The 24,790-nt window shown below is 46.6% G+C and overlaps 1 protein-coding gene across 4 annotated transcripts in view; it reads right to left on the reverse strand.

Moving 5' to 3' along the window:
- Positions 1-24,790, reverse strand: part of LOC135900241 (growth/differentiation factor 11-like) — a 232,362-nt gene that overhangs the window by 204,139 nt on the left and 3,433 nt on the right. For 2 of the 4 annotated variants that reach the window (XM_070531940.1, XM_070531938.1), the window contains exon 1: positions 2,471-2,654. The exons of the other annotated variants lie outside the window; for them this stretch is intronic. The gene's annotated coding sequence lies outside the window, so the exon portion shown is untranslated. Of the gene's footprint in view, positions 1-2,470; positions 2,655-24,790 lie in introns of those variants that run through there. 4 annotated transcript variants of the gene reach the window in all.

Genomic DNA, 24,790 nt, shown 5'->3' on the forward strand with positions numbered 1-24,790 from the left:
ACGAGTCAAGAAACCTGTGGCTCACACACCCACTATACACGGTAGGTATACTCTGCTCGTTCTCCGCCTCCTCCATTTCCATCGAAGCAGGCCTTGTTCTGTTTCTTCTGCTTATGTATCTCTCACTTTGATGCACGAGGGTGTATTCAGTACGATAAAGGTGTTCTAGAGCGTACAAAGCCCAGTTCACTGTCACCAACATAAAATCTGTGACCACCAGCCATTCATCCCGGGTAGTACATATGGCGAAGCGCGGTATCATGCGACGGAAGCTTGACCTTGCGGGCGTTTTTCTTTCTTTCCTATCGCGCCATAGGTACATGTGAATGCTGCTCAACATTGCACAATTGCTTCATGGGAAATGCGCGTGAAGACATTGGAACAGCTCTACAACTCTCCAGGCTTAGATAACACAGCCCTCTCAAGATAAGAAGTAACACCGCCTGTGGATGGAACAAAGACTTTGGAAAGGCCTCTCCCGTGCTGCCGCGTCCCTCGGATGCCAACGAGTTGGCATTGCGTAACATACTCTTTCGCCTCTTGATACGCTTTGCGAAATAGATAAGCTGGAGGACATACCCTACTCATCTCTGCGTTTTATCAAACTAAAGGTGATATCTTCCGATGCCACGTATTACAAAGTTATCCGTACGTATGTAAGTTTACGAGCAGAGACAAAAAAAAAAATGTCTTTGCTAATTTACAAAACCGTGACCTGGCCTAAATCAGTGCTCGAATCGGAGGCGCCAACTATTCAGCCATGGCTGGAGTTTGTTCTCTCTATTTCATGGTATTTCTAAGAGTGCGCAAATCTAAGCGACATGAGCCAGTTGCATCTCCCGATAATATATTGGCAATACGACACCTCACCGCCTTCGGTATGGGGCCAGGTATACAATGCCCCCTACTCGTTGTCAAAGATACTGTGACAGAGAGAGATGCCGTATTTAATAAAAGCTTTGAATGATGCCTATACTCACGGACGCCTTCCCGTGTAACTTAAAGGAAAACTATACGTGCACACGGGGGGAGCTTCTGCAATTCTGCAAGTGTGTAACGGCGCCAAGCGTTGCGACAGCGTTTTAGTTCACTGGAACAAATACTGGGGGGTCGGGGGACTCGGGAAGGGAGGGGAATAAGCGTGACTTACACGTGACGGTTTTGCATTTGCCTAAACGCGGAAAGGAATAAATTACTCAAATTAAACACTCAATGGTCTACTCTTATTATGTCTTGTTTTCATGTTGTAAATAAGCTGTTTCTGTTTTCTCTTATCCAGCTCAAACTAACGCGAATGAGAATAAGGAATTTTTTTTTTTCAGGAGCGATTTTATTTTGCCTCTGCAGCATATACCTTCATTGTAACGTAAAGGTGTACCAGTTCCCTTTTCGTGAAATAATGTATCTTCATGCGATAGTGTCTGTCTGATAAATTTCGATTGCGGTCCCACGGATCAACACGCATCTGCAAGTCCCCAGGAACATTGCGCACTGAACTTATTGGCGATGCGGTGAATTAGCACGCTTGATCTTGTCTACTTAGGATTCGAGGGATGTTGAACTTCGCAGGACTGATCATTTTTGTAGAACACTGAAGCCTCGACTGAGTGAAGCATTCTATCAAGCGCTAATTGCTCTATGTAAAACTTGGTGTCTTGCTTCGATTCTCAGTGCACCACTTTCGGGACTGACTGCGGTCGCCGTCACGACGCCGTCTTAGTTCAGCTGTTCACAATAGAGATTCATGAACTTTGGTTATGGGAATTCATCGTTAGTGCTTTTTTTTCCTTTTCTTTTTCCTTCTTTAACATAGCTACGACCTTGGGCAATAAAATAACAAGAGCTTGGTGGCGCAACCCACCGCCCCATACCAAAGGGGACGCTCATAACATCGATTCATCCATCCATGTCATCGTTCGTCAATACGCCAACGTCGTCGCCGTCAATAACAACTCTCAACCTATGTGATGTCATGAAACTTCGTGCCATCGTTCTAAATAAGAATTAAGCTTTCAATCTCTCGGCTCCATGCGCTGTATGAGTCGACCTTTCAACACCATATGCACGCACGTAGACGCTTCGCTACCCAAGACGAGGGGCAAAGACGTACGTCGACGACAGAAATGGATGCGAGCCACGTCTGAGGAGAGAGTCAATTTTTCACGACACTTGACAGCAGTGCGGAAATCGTTAATCATAATGACTAGATGGATGGATGGATGGATAGACTTTTTATTGTGGTCCTTTAATCATAATGACTAGAGGTTGAGCAGCAAACTTCTACACAAGTTGGGTTTACAAACACTTTTACTCTTTGTTCCTGCGCCTCTCTCTCTCTCTCTCTCTCTCTCTGAGGTGATTCGTGTCAGCGGTGTCCTTTTAAGCTAATGTGTCGCTTTGTAACAAACAAACTTTGCACCACGGCTTTCACGAAACCTGTTCCTTTAAAGTGTAATCGAGCATTTCTCACCTTGGAAAGGAAGATGCGACGAAGACTCATTGTGACGCTCGCCGATTTCAGAGAAGCTGATGGCACGCACGCATTGATGCGACGTTTCGAAGGCGAAGCACAACTGCGCAAACTCCGACGTTCTACAAACACCAGCAGAGTTGGCCAAAGCTGGAATATAACACGAACCGCCGAATGTCCGCTGACCCACCTAAAACAACGCGCGTCTGAAATGACGTCTGCTTGCCGCAAACAGAAGACGCTGTTCGGCGTCCGTGGCATCCACGTAATCCGGTTCGGTCCGCTCCGAATGAGGGGGGCGCGACCGTTGCAGCGCACCCGTTAACCGGTTCGATCCGGCTAGCTCCGGTTCCAGGTGCGCGACGCCAGTGACTTGCCCGGGAGCGTGTATTTCAGGCACATTTTGGGCCTCGGCGCGGTCTTAGAGAAATGTGCACCTGTGGGTCAGTGCGCATTTACTTATTCAGATACTCGGAACGCAAAAATGCTTTCATAGAGACAACCGATGAAATGATTTTTATAAAATGAGTTACATTTGACAGAGAAAACTAAATTCTGAGGACTATTAGAAACGGCATGTTGATTTAGCAATAAAACAAAATTGTAATAGAACTTGCTAAGAATCTTCAACCCCTCCCCCCCCACCCCTACCCCCCGAAATAGAAAGAAACAAAAATACCGAAGTGTAACGTTTCAAATGCCGCAACTCGGTACCAATAGGAAATGTCGCAGTTTTGACAGTTGCATCTGAAGCGAAAAAATTTGATGAGCGAGTTTACAGCTTACGTGAAATTGTTACACTGTCTACGGGGGTTTTGGAAAAGTCCTGCTCAATAATGTGTTTCACCCATAAATTTTGTCTGGTTTAGAGGTCTAACTGGCGCTATTTGCAGAATTGTGTTTGCGTTTCTTTTTTCTGAAATTTTCAAAAGTTTTCTTTAACAATTGTTGGCCGAAATAAAAAAAATTGCTTACTTTACTCCATCGATTTTAACTGTTGTTTAGTACAGAAAGCATAATCAAATTCGGTGCCAATTGATTGCCGAGAAAGACTACTTCTCCGTTCTCATGTATTTACGTAAGAAGCAACGGCTATTTCGTGCATGTCGAGCAACGCTATGCTTCAGACGGCCGAGAGAACAAACTGCCTTTACTCCATTTTTACCTCCCTTTCTATCGAAAAGCTGTTAAGTGGTGGTGATAACGATCGTAATTGTAATTATTTCTAATTTGCGATTTTCAATATATATCAGGGGCGTAGCCAGGGGGGGGGGGGGGGGCTTATGGGGCTTCAGCCCCCCCCCCCCCCGAAATTTTTTCGTGCTCTCATGCGCCGCCGACGAAAACACCTCCCGGCGCCGGAAATCATGCTCAATTTTGTCTAGAATGTCCTTAATTCACGCTCGAAAAGACATTTTAGCGCAAACATTGAGAAATCGGGCTGGATTTCGCGGAAACGCCCATGCATCGGGACTCGCATATCGTAACGCAAGGAGTCCTACCAAGTACAAAATTTCAAGGGCGTTTTGATGGCGAGCGGCCTCGTCTCGGCACCTCGCGGAGGCCGCAGTATCTATGGAGCGCTTGGATTTCAATTCTGAAACTTTGTGGGTATAAAGTACGCATAACATTTTGATGCGAAAGGTGCATTGACATTTCCAAAGTCGTGCTTTAGATTTTCAATTCCGGAACATTGTGGGTTTAATGCTGTTGTAAATATTTGACGCCAAAGGTGCATCGACTTTTCTAAAGTCGTACATCGGGCCATACAACGAGACAAGCCAAATCAGCATACTATCAGACAAGTTGACAAAGCACGCAGCGAGGTCCGACGAGACAAAGCGTTGTGGCGGTTCATTTGTGCCATCAGGTCACAGAAAAGAATATGAACATCTTTTTTTTTCACCTGCACCAAAGCATCCATGTCAAGACACTAAAGCCACAATTGTAACTAAGTTCTTATTTATTTTTCTACCTAGACTTTTATTCGCGAGAATACATTAAGCCTCTATCTCTTCATATTTTTTTTTGTTCTCGCAGCCCATGGGCTGCTGATCCAACCAGAGCGCATGCGTTTTTCTCGTGCTGCATCGACAACCGCGCGGCGCACTTGGATGCGCGTTCGTTTTTCTCTGGCCGACTGCATTTTCACCTGGCAGAGTTTTGGACGCTTTCTGGCTAGCAAAAGAGAAAAAGAAACAATGCATAGTCGCTCGCCGCCAGCACTGCGGGGACTCGACGGATTGCAACGCATTCGCTTGAGCGCAATCTCTCCGGAAAATTTTGTCTCGCCAGTGTAGGATACCGAGCAGTATGCGTATGGTTTTCTGTGGACCAAGCGTCACACGTTTTCTTCGATATTCCTTCGGTAGCCACACTAGGTGCCCAAAGTAGGCATTCGGTTGTAGCCAACATGCTTTCCTTTGCGTTATTCTATTTCGCCGCCCCCCGCCCCACAAAAGAAAAAAAAGAAGACATTGTTGTGGCGTAGCGGATTGTCGCATGGTGAAAGTTCGATTTTGTTACTTCTTTTGCGGAAAGTAATGGGCCACGGGACGCTTCAGTTGCCGGATACTATTATATTATTGCGATAGCAGCTATATGAAGACTCCAGGCGCATTCCTGCCGTTGCGCTCATGTTCTGTATAAATAAAGGCCAAAGGCGATAACATCGTGACCGCATGCTCTATGTGCGAGTGAAAGCGTGGGGGGAGGGGGAGGGGTTGAGCCGACGATGGTGGCTCAGTCTTGTGTGCGCAAGGGAGAAAAGCGGGGAGGAAGCGCGCCGCCTTCCTTCGCATGCGATACATTTTGGAGTGGAGGGAGGGGGGGTGCTGTGATTTGTGAATCTGTGGTTGCGCAACATGTTTATTTGCCTTGTTTGATGGATTATATATAGTGGCTTTTTCTTAGGTACGTAGATTTATTGGAGACTTATACGTGTATTTAAACATCTTGTTGCGAGGTTTTGTGTATATGCGCAGTGAACTTTGTTTCCAGTGACAATTTTTTGCCCTGTATCAAGCTGTATCTTCACATTTGTATATTGCATTGTATCTTCGCATTTCTAATGTACGAAGGCGAGTCAAATGGAAGTGAGACAACCCGCGCCGCTCAATAATGGTTCGGTTCATTATTTTCGAGGCATGCGCGTAGCACATACGCATCTCATTTACAAGTGACATGCAGAGGTGAGGTTAAATGTTCTTTAATGCTCTCATACACTGGGTTGAACACGATTGCGTGACATAATGGACACTCCAAAAGTTGAACAGCTTGGTGTCGTGAGGTTTTTGACAAATGAAGATGTTTCCCAAAAAGAAATTATTCGCCGTATGGCTGCCGTATGCGTGGAAGATTGCGTTTCATTGGCTACTGTGAAGCGTTGTAGCAAACTGTTCAAAGAAGGACATGAAAGTCACAAAGACGATCCATGCCCGGGCCAAAGCTACCATGCTATCACCCTCAACACAATGAAAAGGCCGTGGTCGCTCAGTGGCTATGGTGTTGGGCTGCTGAGCAGGAGGTCGCGGGATCGAATCCCGGTCACGGCGGCTGCATTTTGATGGAGGCGAAAACACCCGTGTACTTAGATTTAGGTGCACGTCAAAGAACCCCAGATGAGGGTGACGACTTTTTTTCTGCAGTTGTCACCGGGGATGACTCATAATGCCGCTACTACTAGCCTGAAACACTACGGCAAAGCTTACAGTGGAAATATTTGAATTCACCACTCCCAAGGAAAACAAAGGCCGTCATTTCTGCCGGAAAAGTGGACTTCTTTTTAGGTCGTTAGGGGCCATTATTGATCGAATTTTCTAAACCTGGAAAGGCTAAATCGTTTCAGATATTGTGAAAGGTCGGATCGGCTGCGTGTCGCAATCAAGAACAAACGACGTGGAAAACTGAGCACTGGAAACATCTTGCTTCACGACGTTGCCCGTTCCCACGTCGCTGATGTGGTTAATACAAAACTGGCAAAGTTCAAGTGGGAAATGCTGCATCCCTCATGCAGCCCAGACCTGTTGCCTTGCGTCTTCCACATTTAGTAAAATTTGAAAAAACTGCTCGAGGGAACCAGATTCGTGTCGAAAGAAGACGTGTAGTCATTTACAGATTTTTGAGGCAGCAACCCAAGGAGTCTTATGAGACGGGAATTATGCGACTCGTTAGTAGGACAAGTGTCTAAATACTTATGGTGACAACTTTTAAATAAAGTACCCCGTTTGTCATATATTCGCATTGGCTCACTTTCATTTGACTCGTCCTCGTATATTTTGCAGAACTCCTGCTTTTTATATGTGCTCTCAGTTGTGACTATAATTTCGGAGCAATTACTCGCAATACACAACCGGTGACAGCTGCTCCTGCGCAATACATTCTAACAAAGTACGGCGTCATTGAGATTTTCCCCTGGTCGTGTATATATACATATACATATATACATATACATATATATATATACATACATATATATATATATATATATATATATATATATATATATATATATATATATATATATATATATATATATATATATATATAGATATTGTTCCCTCGGCTAATTCTATATGAGGAGGCCAAGCTGCAAAATGAGCCCCCCCCGAACGAAATTTCTGGCTACGCCACTGATATATATATATATATATATATATATATATATATATATATATATATTTGCTATAACTCACCGTAGATGTTTTTCTTACTATTTTTAAAACTATAGCTTTAAAGGGAAGCTGAAGAGTCTGTCGAATTCAATAAGACGCTCATATACGGATGCTGGAACCTTATAAACCATGTAGGTAAAATTTTGGGGGGGGGGGGGTTTCAATTAGGAACGACGTAATCATCGGTTGAAATTGCGCTGTAGCTCCGCCCCCCCGTTGAGTGAGCGAGCGGAGCGGAGACCGGAAACCGCGGTGTTGTGACGTCAACTCTGTTTCGTTCCTACGCAGCGTCCGCGACCGTGCCTGACCGCGCTTGTTTCTGCGTGCGTGCCATCGTAATCTGCTTCGATCGACCCTGCATTCCTTTGTTGGTGCGTCTGCGTGTATGTAGAGTGGTAGTCAACGTGCGTGGTAGTCAACGTGAGTGGTAATCAACGTCAGTGGTAGTCAACGTCAGTGGTAGTCAACGTCAGTGGTAGTCAACAGGTGAAGGTCAGTACACGTACTGCATGAACCGGGAAGCTCTTCACACGTTTAGACCGTCTGTGTAGATTGCCGACAGCTTTGGACAGCGCACAAATGCCGACGATCGCATCCCCGCTTACGTTCCACGAGGAGGCATGCAGGAACACAACACTACAGTTGTTTGACCGGAAACGAGCTCACTAGATCGGCGAAAGATCGGCAAGATCACTAGATCGGTTTGCAAAAAACATACTCACCAAAGAGCATTTCCAACACGAGGAGATCCCAAGACTTTGCTTTCGTTCGCGTCGAAAGCACTGCTCGGACCAGCATCGTTTGCTTCTTCGAGAGGCCGGCTCTTCGCACTCGGCTCGTACATGTAGGGAGTAACGCCGAACTCCTCAGAAAAACGCAGTCTCTAAATTTTCCATTACCGTCTCAGAAAAACAGCACCAAACTACCTGGCACCGCGCTTCATGTCTAGCGGCAGCGGTCGGTTACTAGAGTTGACGTCACGAGGCGCACCGACCAATCACAGGCGGAAACGAGACGCGCGAGCTGGGCGTGTCCGCTACTGCACTTTTCGTCGAAATAAAATCTATTTGCGCTTTCTTTCGCTCAATTTCGATACGATATTCGAATTCGGAGGGTTGAAAACCATTATGTACAGATGTTCACTCATTTTTTCTGGAAAACCTTTCAGCTTCCCTTTAAGTCATCTGCTGCGTTAGCGAGTCAGCGATCAGAATGTGAGATATCAAAATAACCGCCGATCCCCTAAACCCCTTTAGGATTTCAAGAGCTTGCTTTTTCTAGAAGAGAGCTTCGATGCGCCCGGGTGTAACGGCGCACTAATGTTCAGTATATATTGAGGAGTAGCGACAAATGGAGGTGAATATATTCCCCTTTGGAAGAAATGCCGGCGATCCATTGAACTTAGCCACAGTGCTTTGAGGAAATTTCACAGGCCCATTTTTACTGCGTACCTAAGCCACTAAGAAAGTCAATGAGACTCCAGCAAAGCAATGCTGTTAAGGTGACGAAAGACTAAATTTAGCAGCTTTCTCTCTAAATTACCAACACCAAATGTGGCACTGGACTGGAAGCATGCACGAAGGTAAGAACACGGAGGGAGCATTGCGCAGCACAAGTGAAGCCATGAAAAGTCGGCCCAACACGTGATCATGTCGCGGCAAGATTTACCCCCGTATGCAGAAATGCAACTTAAGTCGAATCACATGCTTGACTTGATTTAGATGACGCCTGGCGTTAACGTGCCCAAAGACGCTCACTGCGTTTCCTTCGGCGCGTTCCCGATAGGCGTCACTCGGATCAAGTCAAGCATGGGCTTCAACTTAAGTTGCATTTCTGCATACGGGGGTTAGCGTCTTTCAGTGCCGCGCTATAGGCGCGCGCTCACGATCAGGTTGTGAGGAACAAAGTAGTAAGGTACTCCGGATTAATTTTGACCCACCTAGGGTTCTTTAACGTTCAACCAATGCACAGTATACACGCGCATTTTTGCATTTCGCCTCCATCGAAGGGCGGCCGCTGCGGTTGGGTTCGATCCCGCGACCTCGTGCTTAGCAGTGCAACGCCATAGCCGCTAAGCCACTACGGCGAGTCAATGCTCCCTCCTATAGTTTATTGATGCGGAAGCGTCAAATGGCCCACTGAGCGAAAAAGCCGGCGCCTGTAGCAGCGAAACGGTACCCAAACTCGCACTGCCATTGGCTGCGACGTCACGTCACGAGCGGAGTTCCCATTGGCTACGACGCCATGTCACGAGGTGCGTCTCGACAGAGCAGAGCGGGAGAAAAGGAACACCTGCTGCCCCGGTAGCTTGCCAGGTGTTGCGTGAGGGGAGAGGGCGCATCACCGCGACGCCACGTCAGTCTCGCTCTCCCTCTCGGAAGCCCATGTTATGCGCACGTTCCTTGTCCGCGCAAGCTCTCGCCTACGTTCCAACTGCGCCTCGGTAAAGCCAAATCAAAATGCGCCAAGCGTCTCAACGCGCTCGCTTGCCCGCGAGGAGTTGATAACTCGAAGGACCGCTCAGCAGCGTTCAATGGGACATTAATGCTTTCGCATTCACAACTCGGAATACTTAGATACCCTCGGATTTTTTCCGTTCATACATGACTGGAAGCTACCAGGTGTGCTCGAAAGCGCTCGGAACTGCTCGAAACTGTGATGACGACGTTCTGGCGCATTCGAAAGATCGAGATATTATTGCTCCACTTAAACCGCAGATTCCACTTCTGTACCAGCTTATTGTGAAACGACATACGGCTAGGAGTGGCAGGATCTATACGTGGATTGATATTTCTTGACTTCGTAATTCTGGCCTCTTAACCGTACAGTTGTGGCTCCTTAGAGTACGTGAATGTAGTCTGCCATCAAAAATTGACCTCATAGCAATAATGAGTCGCAATTAGCACTTCAGTGCATGCTACTATCCGACTGTTTTAATAGAAAAATAAAGAAATGGCGGCGAATGCACAAAACATTTTTGTTCCGAAGTACTTTTTGCCATTGGCCGCGGTCTCCTTATCATAGGATATGTTCAGCATCAGGATTGGCTGAAATTTTCTCTTACTAACAATGCCAGCGAAAGAGCTTTTTGCGAATACGGGACCTGGTGTCAAAAGCGATGTCGCCAAAGAAGAATTTGGATATGCTGTTAAAGTTAGGGCCCGCATTCAAAAAAAAAGAAAAAAAAAAGCCTTATGCTACAATTCTTAAGGGAGAAAATTTCAGCCAATCCTGACGTTAGGAATAGTGTCACGTTGTAGTGACGGTGAAAAACCACAGCGGCACGACGTAAATCAGGAAGCTAACTCTGACCGAACCTGTACCCAACTAGACGTATAACACTCAGCACAATGACAGCGTTGAGCACATGCACTCGTCGATGGTCGAAAATCTGATCTGCGGGTCAAGCGCGTCGGCTTGTATACATGAGTTTTCGAACGTTCCAGCGTAATCGATGGTGCCGGCGTGCCTTCCAAAAAGCACACTATATACATAATTCGTCTCGCGCCTGCAATCTGAGCACACAAAATTCGGCGAGAACATACACGACACATAGAATGAAGATTAGCATTAGTTCCAAATCATGCAGGTGCGTCTTGCGCTGAGCGACAACGTTAAGTTAGCGGGTGAAATACAGTCTCCGAAAAAAGAACAAATAAGTATCACGTGTCGATATCATTAGCAAAGGTCACTTGCAGAGGGCACTTGCGCACTTAGGGACCCTTTAACAAATTTGTTGGGCCCAAGAAGTGTACTTCGCAATCGCGTACCTTATTTATGTTAAATAAGCTTTCAAACTTTCGAACCTTTGTAGAGACGGCCCCTGCTTAACAGCGACGCATATGACATTGTTCACTAGCCATTCCATTTTGATGCACTTATGTATGAACGCTGTTTACGCCCTCAAAATACATCACGAACCAAAATAATTATATATTCAACTGCCACAACGAAACATCGCGACGCAAGCGCGCAACTTAACTGAAACACGAAGAACATTTTAAAAATAATAACTTTCAGTGCATTTTCTCACCGAAACCATAACAGATCCCAGAACATATTTGGTCGTGACCCGCACCACACCCATAGCGCGTATACCTTGCCACGGTTCCGCAAAAGTTGTTTTTCGGGCTTACGAACTGCACGACAAGACCATGCTTCACACCCACGCGCATCATTAGACGTGCGCCTCACACACATGCATCTGCATATCGTGCAGCTGTCCCTGCACGCTGGAGTGGAGCCGAATGTTATTTTGTTACACACGCAGCGGCCGATAACCCGACGCCGCTAATGTATGCAGATTATTGCACGAGGTAGATGTTGACCGCAACGCGCTCCACCCTCTGCACACGAAGGCGCATTACGTTGCTCGCGTATAACGACGAAGAGTGTACCATCACAGCGCTATATAGTGTACATTCCGCCAACCCTGAGCTCACCTTGAACACAACGCGTGGCTCTACTGCGATGCTTCCGAGCTTCCGCTGCCGCTCTCGGTATAGAAATGAGCGCCAGGAACGTATTCAGTTAATTCCACTAACCTGTCTGCGGGTAGAGCGGCAAGGTGGTGAGAAGGTAGTCGGGCACCTCATTGCCATTGAACTATATGCCTGCAGCAAGACCATCCTCACCTTTATGGTGCCTGCACAGACCTGAAGTACGCCTCACCATCCCAGGAATCACGAAGAAGGCTAACATGCCGTCGTTTGCCCTTAAGCAGGCCACATTACAACTTTTACATGAGGTGCACAGTGGGCGCGCGTACACGTTTACATCGATGGCTCAGTCACATCTGCAAGTTCAGCTGCTGCTGTGGTGATACCAACAAGATCCGTCGAAATACAGCTAAAAACGTCGCATGTATCATCAACAACAGCTGCTGAACTGGTAGCCTTGCGTGCGGCTCTTCATTTCATTCAGGAGGAACCACCCCATGCATGGTCGGTCTTCTGTGATTCCAAGGCAGCCCTACAGAGTGTACTCTCAGCACTGCGCCACGGATCACATGAACAGCTCGTCGCAGAGATCAGAGAAGTACACCATCGCATAGTTGACGAAGGACACGATATCATATATCAGTGGTTGCCTAGTCACTGTGGCATACACGGCAATGATCGAGCAGACGCAGCTGCCCGATCTGCCCATGACGGCGTCAGCTGCGTTGCCATTCCTCTTTCGAGAGCCGACGCAGCGAAAACACTTGCCGTACTGGCGAACGACCTGACATTAGCTCAGTGGAATTCATCCGCTTTCACAAGTGCACGACTTCACACCCTGGACCCTAATTTACAACTCCGTATTCCGCCCGAGCTTCCACGACGCGACTGCACGCTTCTAGTTCGTCTATGGCTTGGAGTGGCATTTTCAACTGCGTACTCCTTTCTTATCGGAATGTCCAACAGCCCACTTTGCGACTTTTGCGGGTGCAATGAAACAATCGCGCACCTTCTTTGTGAGTGCTCTCGTTTCAACCCGCAAAGAGCAGTCCTCTCAGCCACCCTAGACAAACTGGACAAGCGCCCACTGACAGAAAACAAGATCCTTGGATACTGGCCTACGCGAACATCAGCGCGATCGGCTATGAAGGCGCTGCTGCGGTATTTAAAAGGCACTGGACTTTCTGACAGATTGTGACTTCACTGTGTGACGCAGAATTGCACGGTGACACTACATAACACTAGGAACGCCTTTGCAGGCTGCGTGACAGTGCCCGCAGAAACAGTTTTTGTGTACGTGCCTGTGTGTGTAGTTCTCGTGTTTTTTTTTTTAGTTCTCTCTCTCACCTATCGCATCCCCTTGCCCCTCCCCCATTACAGGGTAGCCAACCGGAGATAATCTCTGGTTAACCTCCCTGTCTTTCCTTTGCCTTTCTCTCTCTCTCTCCGCTAACCTGCGGGACATTTCGCTTTTGTGCGGAACGTTGAGAACGAATTTGTTTTTAAAAGAAAGACGAAGCACGTGCGGCACACGACTATTTGATCAACGTTTGACGCTCCTTCACATAATTACTTGCCTATATAAAATCAGCTAGACGTCATTGATGTCGAAATATACCAAAGCACTTCAAACACACGAGAAGAGGCAAACGCGAAGCGTTTGTGAATGACTAGATATAATTTAGTGTTCCACTATGAGGCGTACAGAACATTAATTATGCCATCCCGAACACCTATATTATATAATGACGTTACACACACACACACACAAACATATATATATATATATATATATATATATATATATATATATATATATATATATGCGTGCGTGCGTGTGTGTGTGTGTGTGTGTGTGTGTGTGTGTGTGCGTGCGTGTGTGCGCGCGCGTGTGTGTGTGTAAGAAAGTTTATTCGAACCACTGGAGGCTTGGGGCTTCTCTGATATAAATTCTGGCTGTACGTGGCTGATGAGCGCATATGCATACCAGTACACAAGGACCAGAATTGAAGCAATGTGGCGACATGACTCGGCGCCTCGTTCAAGCATACAGCGGCAACCACATGCACGCAATATTCAAGCGACGGCGACAAGCGACGCGGCGAGCGGACCATGTGACGCTGTTCCGTCATATATGGGCCATATGAACGCGACATCGCAAATCGTAGCAGCAAGGAGTTTAAGATTGGCGCATTTGAATACAAGCGTATACGCCCGTAAAAAAGAAACCGCTAGGTTTAATTTTAATATTACTGCGAAAAAACCTTCCCCACCTGGACCGTTAAATCCCGTGGCGCCATCTGATGCGTAGCAATCAAAACGCTTTCGCGCTTCGGCAGCGTCTGGGCCCTCCAACGTCAAAACAAATGGTAGCTTTGAAATACGGGCTGCATACAGAGAGCGCAATTCACGGGGCCACATGCAGCGAGCCCCCTCCGGAGTTTTCCTGGGAGTGTGGGGGTTGGGTGGCAAAGCCTGCCCCACCCCCGCAGCGATGCCGAAGCCCATCCTCACCCTCTCCCTCACAAACACACCTAAGGTATCATTACCAGGGTTTTGTCACCCACATCATTTGAGGTTTCTTTTGAATTGCCTCTACCTTATAACTTAAAATTTTATTGCGGCTAATAGTTTACTGCATCATTGTTGGCGCGGACGAGCACGGCTTTTAATTCGTACTTTCGCTTTACTCCTGCAAATCCTCACAATAGGAGGACAAGCGCATCGGAAGCACCAGCGGCGGCTCCATCATCCGTATTTTCTCACTGAAACATTATTTTAAATTTATACTGTAAACACCATGCACATACACAACATATTTAAATATATACACAGGACAAATATTATTAAACTTTTTTTAAGAGGAGGAGGTAGCCAATTAACAATTATTTACACAAGTATGGATAGCCTATGTCTAGAGAACCAATATGTGGCCGTAAATTCACTTCCCTTCAAATTGTTTTGAGTGCTTTCTTTTTTAAACTGAAAAAACCTATAAACTACAGTGACCCCTTCGGCGGAGTCTTTTGTCAACGGCGTGTGAAATGCGCGTGAATGATGTGTCTCAGTATTGCTTTTCTTTCTAGTAGGCAATGCTAACGACTCACGAAATATATTTATAACAATTTACAACATCTATTAGGGATGCAAACATCGTTACTTGCACGCAGAGGTCATAAATACATGCAGGGTGTCCTAAGTAACTATCGTGCACCGAGATTTAAAAAGAAAGAAGCAATGGGTTACTCGAAGAAAACTTAGTACATATTGCTTCCAGTGCTGTAGTGTAGATGGCAGTAATTTTTTGCTACTGAAATTTAATTAGGTAATTGTAATTATATATCTAACTCGACACCTGCTATCCTAATCTTCAAAGTGTCAATGAGGTATTCCTAGGTACAGCCAAGGGACATCTAAATGCGGTATTTTCAGTGGCATACTAACTGCGTACTTATATTTTTCAAACTGATAAATAAACCACGCGAAATATTGAGAATACCATGTGACTGCGCTGCCACCCGCATCTTAAAGCAGCGCCCTCGAACAAGATCTCTCTGAGTTAAATGAAATAAAGAAAAAACATCGTGATCGATCTAGTTCCCTATCTGCCGCGCTCCGGCTGAAGCAACACGTTGCGTTTGGTATTATTTGGAAACAAGCTATCATAGTTGTCGTAGAGTAGATAAAGTGCACGGACGGGTTTATTATTTTTTTTTTCGCCACAAAATTTATCACCACAAAAGCGAATTGACAACGTCAGTGCAGAGATTTAAAGGTGAGTTTTGTTTCGCCCTAGTCGCCACCATGTCTTTCTCTAATAAGCAGAAGATAAACATGATCCTTGCTTTCGAAGCTGCAAATGGCAACAAGAGGAAGGCCGCAAATATGTGTCAGTCATGGAAGTGCGGCGGTAAACCAAACGCATCAACTATGGTCAGAAATTATGAAAGCCTGAGACAAACCGGCAGCTTCAAGAAACAGCGGCTGACACCTCCATCTTTGAGTCCTAGCCTACGCACCGATGTTCTAAGTTTTATTGCCTCAAACACCCATGCTAGCGTGCGGGACGTGGCCGCCCAGGTGCCAATTTCCAAGTCATCAGTTTGGAGGATTCTAAATGACGGCCTTCTACCCGTACCACCTTAACCACCACCAATGCTTGGAAGATAGGGACCTGTAGAATCGTCTAGATTTCCGGAATTGGGTCACCACAAAAGCTGATGAAGCACCGGACTTTTTGAGTAACATCACGTGCACAGATGAAGCCAGTTTTCGCAGAAATGCACGTGTAGATTCGCATAATGCACACTATTGAAGTGACTCCAATTCACACTGGGTAAAGCACAATCGGCACCAGTACCAGTGGTTGTTCAATGTGTAGTGCGGTATTTACGCCGGTGCTATAATCGGTCCCATCTTCTTCGATCACATACTGACTGGACAGCGTTACGTAGACGAAATTCTGAAGGAGTGGTGGATGAGTTCCTCAGCAAAGTCCCGCTGTCACGTCTTCCACTTCTGTGGTATCAGCAAGATGGAGCACCAGCACACAGCAGCAGGCGAGCGTGAAACCGGCTGGATGCGACTTTTCGTGCGATTGGAAGGCACGGGCCTATAAATTGGCCGGCTATGTCACCTGACCCGTCTCTCCACTCGATTTCTTTCTTTAGGGTTATGTGAAAGATTGTGCTTGCGTGCTCGACACGGGCGTCTGATTAGCTCAAGGCAAGGATAACGGATGTCTGCCGCAGAATTCCAGCGTCGGTCATCGAGAAGGCCACTGAGGATGTGACAAAGCGGACTCAGTACTGCGTAGCTGCAGAAGCAGACCTATTCGAACACGTCCTCTAGGCAGCAGCTGATGTTTAACGTCGCCTACGAATTCATAGATAATAAGGGCACACTTAAATATCTCTCTCTCTCTCCTTCTGTGTGTGTGTGTGTGCGTGCGTGTACGTGTGTGTGTACGTGCGCATGTGCGTGTGCGTGCGTGTGAGTGTGTGTGTGCGCGTGTGGGCACACACACACGCACGCACACGCACGCACACACAGCATACGGCGGTTTGTCTTTATACGGAACATTAGGGTAACGGCGGAAATGCACCTGGGGTGTCCAGTAATTGCTATATCAATAATGAAGAGCAACACGAGAATTTGTTTATGGATGTCTCTTAGTGCAGTCACGTTACGAGCACTTAATAAGCTCGAAGAATTATACATTTTAGTCAATGAGAACGCACACCCTAAGCACAGCAAATAAAAAACTGATGACTAAAGCTTTCTGGAATAGAGAACATGTCGCTAAAATCGTAGCTGTACCCACCCTTCGAGATACGCAACAAAGTTGCGAACATGAAACATGTGTTGTTACGCACGCTAAGCAATTTACGAGAACTCTATGTTCGGAAAGAAGGTAGGAAGCATGCCATATATCATTAAACCTTCGAAAAGGACGCCACGGAAAATCGTCAACCACTCGAGCATGTGGTTATGCTTTATAATACGTGCAGTTTATTATAGGCATTCGCACTGAAGCAATACTATCTTTCAGGTAGGAGAATCAACCTCTCAGTGGAGCTGCAGTTTATCCTTGCTTGAAGGAGGAGTTGGACGGTTTTAACAGAAAGCCGGTCACGCACTCCCCTACGCGGACCAAGTACGCGGACCAAACATTCCGCGATAAAGCCAATTTTCTTCCCTGACTATGAATGTAAATTGAAATTGAGGACTATACAGTACAAACTTGTCTTTGCAATCTTTCCAGTGCACACGTCAATTCCAGTATGTGCATCTGAATTACGAAGAAATTCAGTTTCTGCTCAGGCGTACATGGGTTAGACGTGCTGTAGATACATAAGTGTTTTTCGATTTTCATGAGCGTCTACTAAAAACAGTTGATTATTTAAATAAAGATATGTCCTCGCCAGTCGGTAGGCTTTAGCCTTCCCCTTCGAGTAACAAACTTCAATGTTGGTTAAGAGTATTCCGAACAACACGTTCTCTTATTTTTTACGTTGCCATGGGATTGTTGGGAGATTCCCATGTAAACTTTCCGCTTAAGCTTACCGCTACCGCAAGCGATTTCGTAAACGTATATATAAAATGCCCCCCCCCCCTTTTTTTTACTATGTACTCATGTGAAATTACTACCGCTGAATTCCGTGTCGAACCTGTACTACTACTTCTTCTTCTTCATCATCATCATCACCATCACCATCACCATCACCATCATATTATTATTATTATTATTATTATTATTATTATTATTATTATTATTATTATTATTATTATTATTATTATTATTATTATCTCGCCACTTTCTCTGTTACCCCTCTTTCCAATTTGTTGTGCAAATGCTGACCAAGTTCGCTTAAAACCAAATCCCGATGAAAATAAATGGCCTAACTATGAATGCTATCTAGGTTAACACATATAAAGAAAAAAAATTCAGGGTGGGGCAGGCCTTAACTTTGGTCACGCCCATCGCCCCCGCCTAAAATACACACTATGCATGCGACTTCATCTGCAACTGCAGCGATGAAGCTTCCGAAGCACCGTCATGCAAAAAGAGCGACTGTTCCACGTACCTGAAGTCCACACGTGGCATGCTGATGACGGCATGTTAATACAGTCTTGACCGTGAAGAACCACCGCCTGACGAACCCGCGCATCGCCCTCACGAGGCGTTCGACTATACGAGGTGAGAGTCTCCATAAACATTCACCTACGCTTAAGTCGCGCCCCAGTGTAAGTGCACAGCCCGCGGCAATGTCACCAAAAAGGCGCGATTAGCGGCGCATCACGTCGTTCATCAGAAAGCCTTATCTCCTGCGACGACAATGGGAGCCACGCGTCAACCGCACTCCGTGAACAGGTTCCAATACGAGGCGAGTGGTCACGTCGGCCAGCCTGTGTAGGCGCGCAGCAGCGGTCGTACACTGCTACGTGCGATGTCGCGTGCACGATAGATGGGCAGCAGAATCGAAAGATGGGCAATAGCTCGCTATCGTCGGAGGAGGAAGGCTCTCTCCGCTCGCTAAAATCGTGTTCCGACAAGGAAGAAGCGCGTTTCGCAAAGGGCGCGCCCTGCTTGACTCTCGCACGTTTCTCGGCCTCCAAGAGGAAGGCGAGAGACGTGCTCTGCACAAAATGCACGCGGCGCTACGAAGCTACATAGTTGCACGCGGTCGTAGGTTTAAGCCATAGAGCTACATATGACAAAAAGGAAGTCACACTTTCACGGGGAAGGCAATGCATAGATTGCGACAGCAAATTATTAGACAGCTATACGAAATGAAATCGAGGGTTCAACGGAAGCCCGTCTGGTCGGGATGAAGCATTGAAGAAATAAAACGAAGGACACCGATCAACAGAAGTGCTAAAAAGCTATACGAAGTAAGGATAGTACTTTTATCGGCAGTATAACATTGTAAACATTCGCTCAGTAACGGAATTAACACCACAGTGTCGCACCGCCCACAGGCAAACATAAACTGATGCCACTTGATGACCCCGTACACTCGCTGTCATAAGGATGGCGTGAGGTAGAGCGGCAGCAGCAGTGAGCGAATAGCCCTTCGTGCTGCATCTCGCTTCAACGCGAAGCGGCAAGAAAACAGTGCACACGAAGTCGTATGCCCTCGGCACGCCTAGACTTTGCACCCGCCGCAGAGTACTTTCAAGATAGCGTCCGATATATATATATATATATATATATATATATATATATATATATATATATATATATATATATATATATATATATATATATATCAATTGAGTTTAATGTTTGGTGTGACAGTAACCACGTTTAGTGTGGATATATATGAGAGAGACTCGATCTGCAATGTTATGTAGCAGTATTTTTATAAGATTGTAAACCAATAATAAAGTTGCAAGAAACCTTGCATTACGTTTGTAAATCCTTGTGGTCCTGAAAGGTTGACTTCACACTGAGGCTGCTCTTGATCTGTGCCTGCTGCTTTTCGCTTTTTTCATTTATTACAAATTTAGACTTTTAGCTCGGAGAACATTACAAAATAATAACAAAGCGTCGAACAATTGACGTAAATCGACATAACTGTGGTATTAGTGAGTCCCTATAGAAGTTACATGAACAGAAGGCACGCGTTCGATGCTCCCAGTATTCTCACAGAAATCGACTACCGCCTCACGCAACAAGAATGCCAATACTCGACGCCACTCAAGGTGTCTAAATATAGCTGCGGCTCTTCTTGGCTCATTCAAACGGAGGGGGCGTTAGCGGCGTTCATTGTTGGCGTAAGTCTCCGCGTTAAGGAAAGCGCGCATGCAAGCACCCGTCCACGCAACCTCATCGTGATGAAACGCAGGCCGAAAATAGCATGCACCCCTTTACGGCGCGAATGCCAAATGGGATGGCGATATCCCGAACGGCTGGACAGTTTAGTGCAGCATCCCTTACGATGGCCACGAACAGCGTTCGCCATCGTATCTAAATATATTTCGAGCGTCGTGCCAGCTGGCCTTGGCAATGCACGGGCTGCGCGAGGAAACGGTCGCCGCATTGCTGGCTCGCGTTTGCAAGAATGTCGAAATGAAAAGAACGAACGAGAGAATAAAAAAGGCGCATCCGCGGCACGAGAACGGTGATAATGCCACGTCGAAGAATAACTCTGCTTCCTTCTGTAACGGTGAAAAGTGGAGGGGACTTGCGCAAAGCCGACAACGCAGTCAGGCGACGAAGGTTTTCGGCTGCCATTGTGCACTACCGATAGACTTACGCAGGCTCTATAATGGTCGGTCGCCTGCCCCAGGAGTGTTCTTGTATGGTTTGTGATGTTTCCCCAGCATTCCTATCCTGAAGTTTCAGATATATCATGCAACCAACAATGCCGCTATGCGAGCAGCGTGCCTACTTGTCCAATTCTGGCGATAAGGTACATATAACGCAAATGTGCAAAATACGACGCTCAATGTACCGACTTCAACTGTGAACTCGACCGCTACGCGGCCTTGTCGAGCGTTGATCCGTATTCCACAATAACTATAGCAGTGAAGTGCAGCATCTTTGATTCACTAGTCTTTCAGTGTATTTAAAACAGAGTGCGCAGCGCACACATGGCCAGCCATCCGTTTTTCAGACTGGTGAGCCACAGCTACAGCTCCGCCGCAATGATCTGCGACACTCGTCTAAAGGCCTTTAGGCGACAGCAGCCACGTTTCTTGAGCCAAGGATGAGGTGCCAGGCAACGGCGGCTGCGACATGCTGTTCCGAGCGCATGCTCTAGCGTTATAGTGGTCCTGTTTCGTCTGTGCTAGATGACCGCGCAGGATTTCTACGCCAGTACAGACGATATTGTAGCATGCCATGCTTCTCAATTTGCTTCTCTCTTCTTAAAGCGAAGCTTTATTTGGCTCTTCCTTGGACTTTCGCACTGCTTCTGCTGCTGCTGTCTGGCACACCGCGTCGGGGGGCGGTTTATAACGTGTGTCTACATGACAGGAACGAGTCAGAGAAAAAAGACGACGCGACAAACTCGCTTGGACCTTTGCACCGCATCGAACGTGCACAATGCCCTCTGGCGCTCCCTACGCGTCGCCATATTAGCCGCTTGACAGTTGCAATTCTGGTTTTGGCACTGACAGCCCCATAATTCAATTAAAGTATTGCACTTCTGCCACGATGCGATGTGCCATGTGAGGCAATGAAAATGTTCAACCCTCTCAGAGGTTACGAAGTGCCGCGCACAACGCCTCGAGCAAACACATCCCCTGTGTGTTCTGTGCACTACGCAGACAAACAGCAGTGGTGCACGCGAAGTAACGGTTAACGTCAACTCACCGCTCTCGTGCAGGACTAAACGTTGAATAAATTAAACATTCGGCGTCATCATCACCGCTAATTATCGTCAGCCAACGCAAACAGCACAGAAAGCTTCGCTTACATTGATTTCCACAATGCGAGGGATCCGCATATTTTTCGTGTATACTTTTGCTGTGACAGAATCCGGCATGGCGTCATTCTACAAAAGTGGTATATAGCTCCTGCAGACAGGGGCCTCTCGCCGTCCCCACGTTAGCTTTGTATTACGACGCCTTAGCGGTACCCAAGAGCCCAACGGCCGAATAGACTGTAGCGCACCAAGCAGTTGGTACGGAAACCTGAACCACATTACCGGTTCAGGGCGCGCGCGTTTTGAACGTTAGCTGGCTGCGCTGATCGGCGCGGCATTTGTTTTCTTCTTTTTCTTTTTTCCTTCTTTTCTTTCTTTCTTTCTTTTTTTTTCTGCTCAACTTCGCGCTTTCTTGCTGAGAAATTTCTTTTTCGTTTATTCAGTAAAATAAATGTGATGGCGAGCGATCCTTACAAGCATCCATCGAATATGTCATCTGCACAACGTGCAATTTCATAAACTAAACGCAAGACGCCTTGAGAAATGATGAAATGTTTAGTTTGCTCCATATAAATGATCGTTCCGGGCTTTTTGGTGCGTTCATCCAATGTTGTGGCACCAGATGAACAACAGTATAGTTCCCGTATGAAGCTCCACTGGACGACATCAGCTGAAAAAAGTAAATTACAAGCATGGGTCATTTTGGTATTTAGACCTTATAGGAAAGGTGCGTGTGGAGGCGAAACGTGCGAGAGTGGTGAATGGCCGACATTACGAACAAAAGCAATTCGCTTTTACAAACAAAGCGTAGAAAAATACCCGACTCATCCCAAGCAATTTCATACATAAAAACATGACGAAAACATCTGATTTTTAAGCATTCCGCCTTTCCTGGGTCTTAATTACTGCACTTTAATATCACAAATGCATGGGCAACTGCACTTTGTCGACACAACTTGGCCTAAGCCGCGCGATGGTATACTCGACGTACACTATAGGTGGCCATAACACGAACAGAGCTAGACGCTCGCTGAATGCCTTCTACTCCGCACTCAAGGCAAATGCGTGGGTGCAAAGCCTGTTTTCAGTCGTTCAGAATAGAGAATTTTTGACTTTCAAATTCCTGGTTTTTTAGCTCCTCGGCGATATCTTTTGTGCGTTCTGCCGGCGCAAGCAACACACTCCGTTATCACTCTTGGCAATCGCTCGTCGCGTTTTCGACAAGCATTAGTACCGAAAGAAAGTATAGGTTGCTGATCGGTGGGTGGGTGGTGGGGCATAAAGAAACGTCAAAAACGTGGCCACGTACGATTCAGTCAACGCGAAACTAACCAACGTTCAACTGCGCCACAGCGCCCGCGTTGCCTTTCTCTACGACATGTCTGTCGCTAACTGCATCACAACGTCCTGTGCGGTCAGCGTGCCCAAAGAGATCCCTAAAAAGTACCGAAATAAATTACAACAGTGTTGGGGCCCATAGAAAGTGTAACAAACATGTCCCAGTAAGATTCAGTATACGCCTGACTAACAGCGCCACAATGGCCGAGCTGTCTTTCGCTAACTGCGTCACAACGTCCGGTACGGCGAGCGCGCCTAACAAATAAGTATAACCGAAATAAGTCACAGTAATGTCGGGGACCATAGAAAGCGTCGCAAACATGTCCCAGTAGGATTGAGTATACACGCCAAACTAACTCGCCACAACGGCCGAGCTGTTTTTCGCCAACTGCGTCACAACGGTCGGTGCCGTGCCCTAAGCCTAGATTGCTTGAAACGCAGCGCAGACTGTCAAGCAAAATTTCTCACCTTGGGACTGTGCTAAGAATCCGCATGAAGCTGCAACGATAACAACGATCCCGCCGCGGCTCGAGGCCGCAACGAGGTCCTACGACCAAGACGTCCAAACCCAGGCCGTCCAGCAGTTCTCGGCGGCCCTCGAAAGGCAACGACCGAGCGAAACCGGAGAGAGGCTGCCACCCCAAAAGAGGGGCAGGCGCGGTCGACCAAAGGGAATAGTGCGGCCGTGGCCGAAGTAGAGGCGCCACACGCCGCGAAGACGTCATGGCCGCGTCACGGTAACGCCTCCCTAACAGGGGAAGGCTAACCGTTCTGCAGGCGTTCACAAGAAAGTTTCGTCACTCACTCACTCACTCACTCACTCACTCACTCACTCACTCACTCACTCACTCACCTTGCCAGGGTCCAACAGTGCGGAAATTCCGTGTCGGAGTGCAGCAGGAACGCAAAAATACGCCGAGATCCCAAGAGACCACATAAAAAAATAAAAAATAAATAAAAAAAACGCGACGCTGTACAGCCGAAGGCTCACATACGCAGGCGCCCTCGCTCACTTGGTTTGGTTTGGCGCCTATGAGTATGGGTATCGGCCATGAATCGAGCGGCAGTACGTAAAAATGGAAGAATACTTAAATTGATCTTTTATTCATCTAAACATGAGATTAAATGAATACTCATCGTTAACATAAATTTTCAGGCTATATTATTTTAAAATTTGAAGTTAATATTTCTGCTTTCATGTTGAGGATCGAGGGGAGTCCTAACACATGCAAATGTGCACTCCGCTAGAGGTTTTACTTCCTTCAAATTTCTAGCGACGGACGAGCACAAATCAGACAACCACAATTGGGCGTTATCGCCTCTGTCTGCGGTCAGCTATGCTGCCTTTTTAGCAAGCCAAAGTGTCCGCGAAGAATCCCATCATTGCTTGCATTTTGGGGGCAGCCTCATTCGACAAATTTAATATCTCATTCGTTTTGAAGGAAGAGTTAAATTTCATTGTTAAAACAAAAGGTAAACCACTTTTTCTTCCCGTATTATATACGAACTCGTATATACGTAGAAACTGCCCTCGTACGCAGGGCTACGTACGAGAGGGCTACGTATATACGTAGCCCTCACTTATACCCCGAGAAAGAACTGTGATCACAGATTTCTTTGTACTGTTATATACGAGAGGACACTCGAAATTAACGACATTTTTTAAATAAACAATGCGCATGCGCGTAAAAGGCTTCAATTTCTACCGCACGGTCAGACAGTCAAACAGCATTTTTACGTAATGTTCCCAGGCAGTTGCTTGATGCAGATGGAAGAAAACGCGCCAGTTATGTGGAACTCGGTTGGGTTGAGTGTGCACCACGACAACCCACGCTGTCGCCCAACACAGTGTCGAGCGTGCGGCACTTCCCGTACTAAAATTTGATGACAAAGCTGCCCTGTAGGTCACCGTCTCTATCCCCACGTATCTTGCACCTCGCGGCTTCTTACCTCCTAGACTGAAACGAAAGCTTAAAGGAAAGCGTTTTCTTCAAG

This window comes from Dermacentor albipictus, chromosome 1 (assembly GCF_038994185.2).
Source record: "Dermacentor albipictus isolate Rhodes 1998 colony chromosome 1, USDA_Dalb.pri_finalv2, whole genome shotgun sequence".
NCBI classification, from domain to species: Eukaryota; Metazoa; Arthropoda; class Arachnida; order Ixodida; family Ixodidae; genus Dermacentor; species Dermacentor albipictus.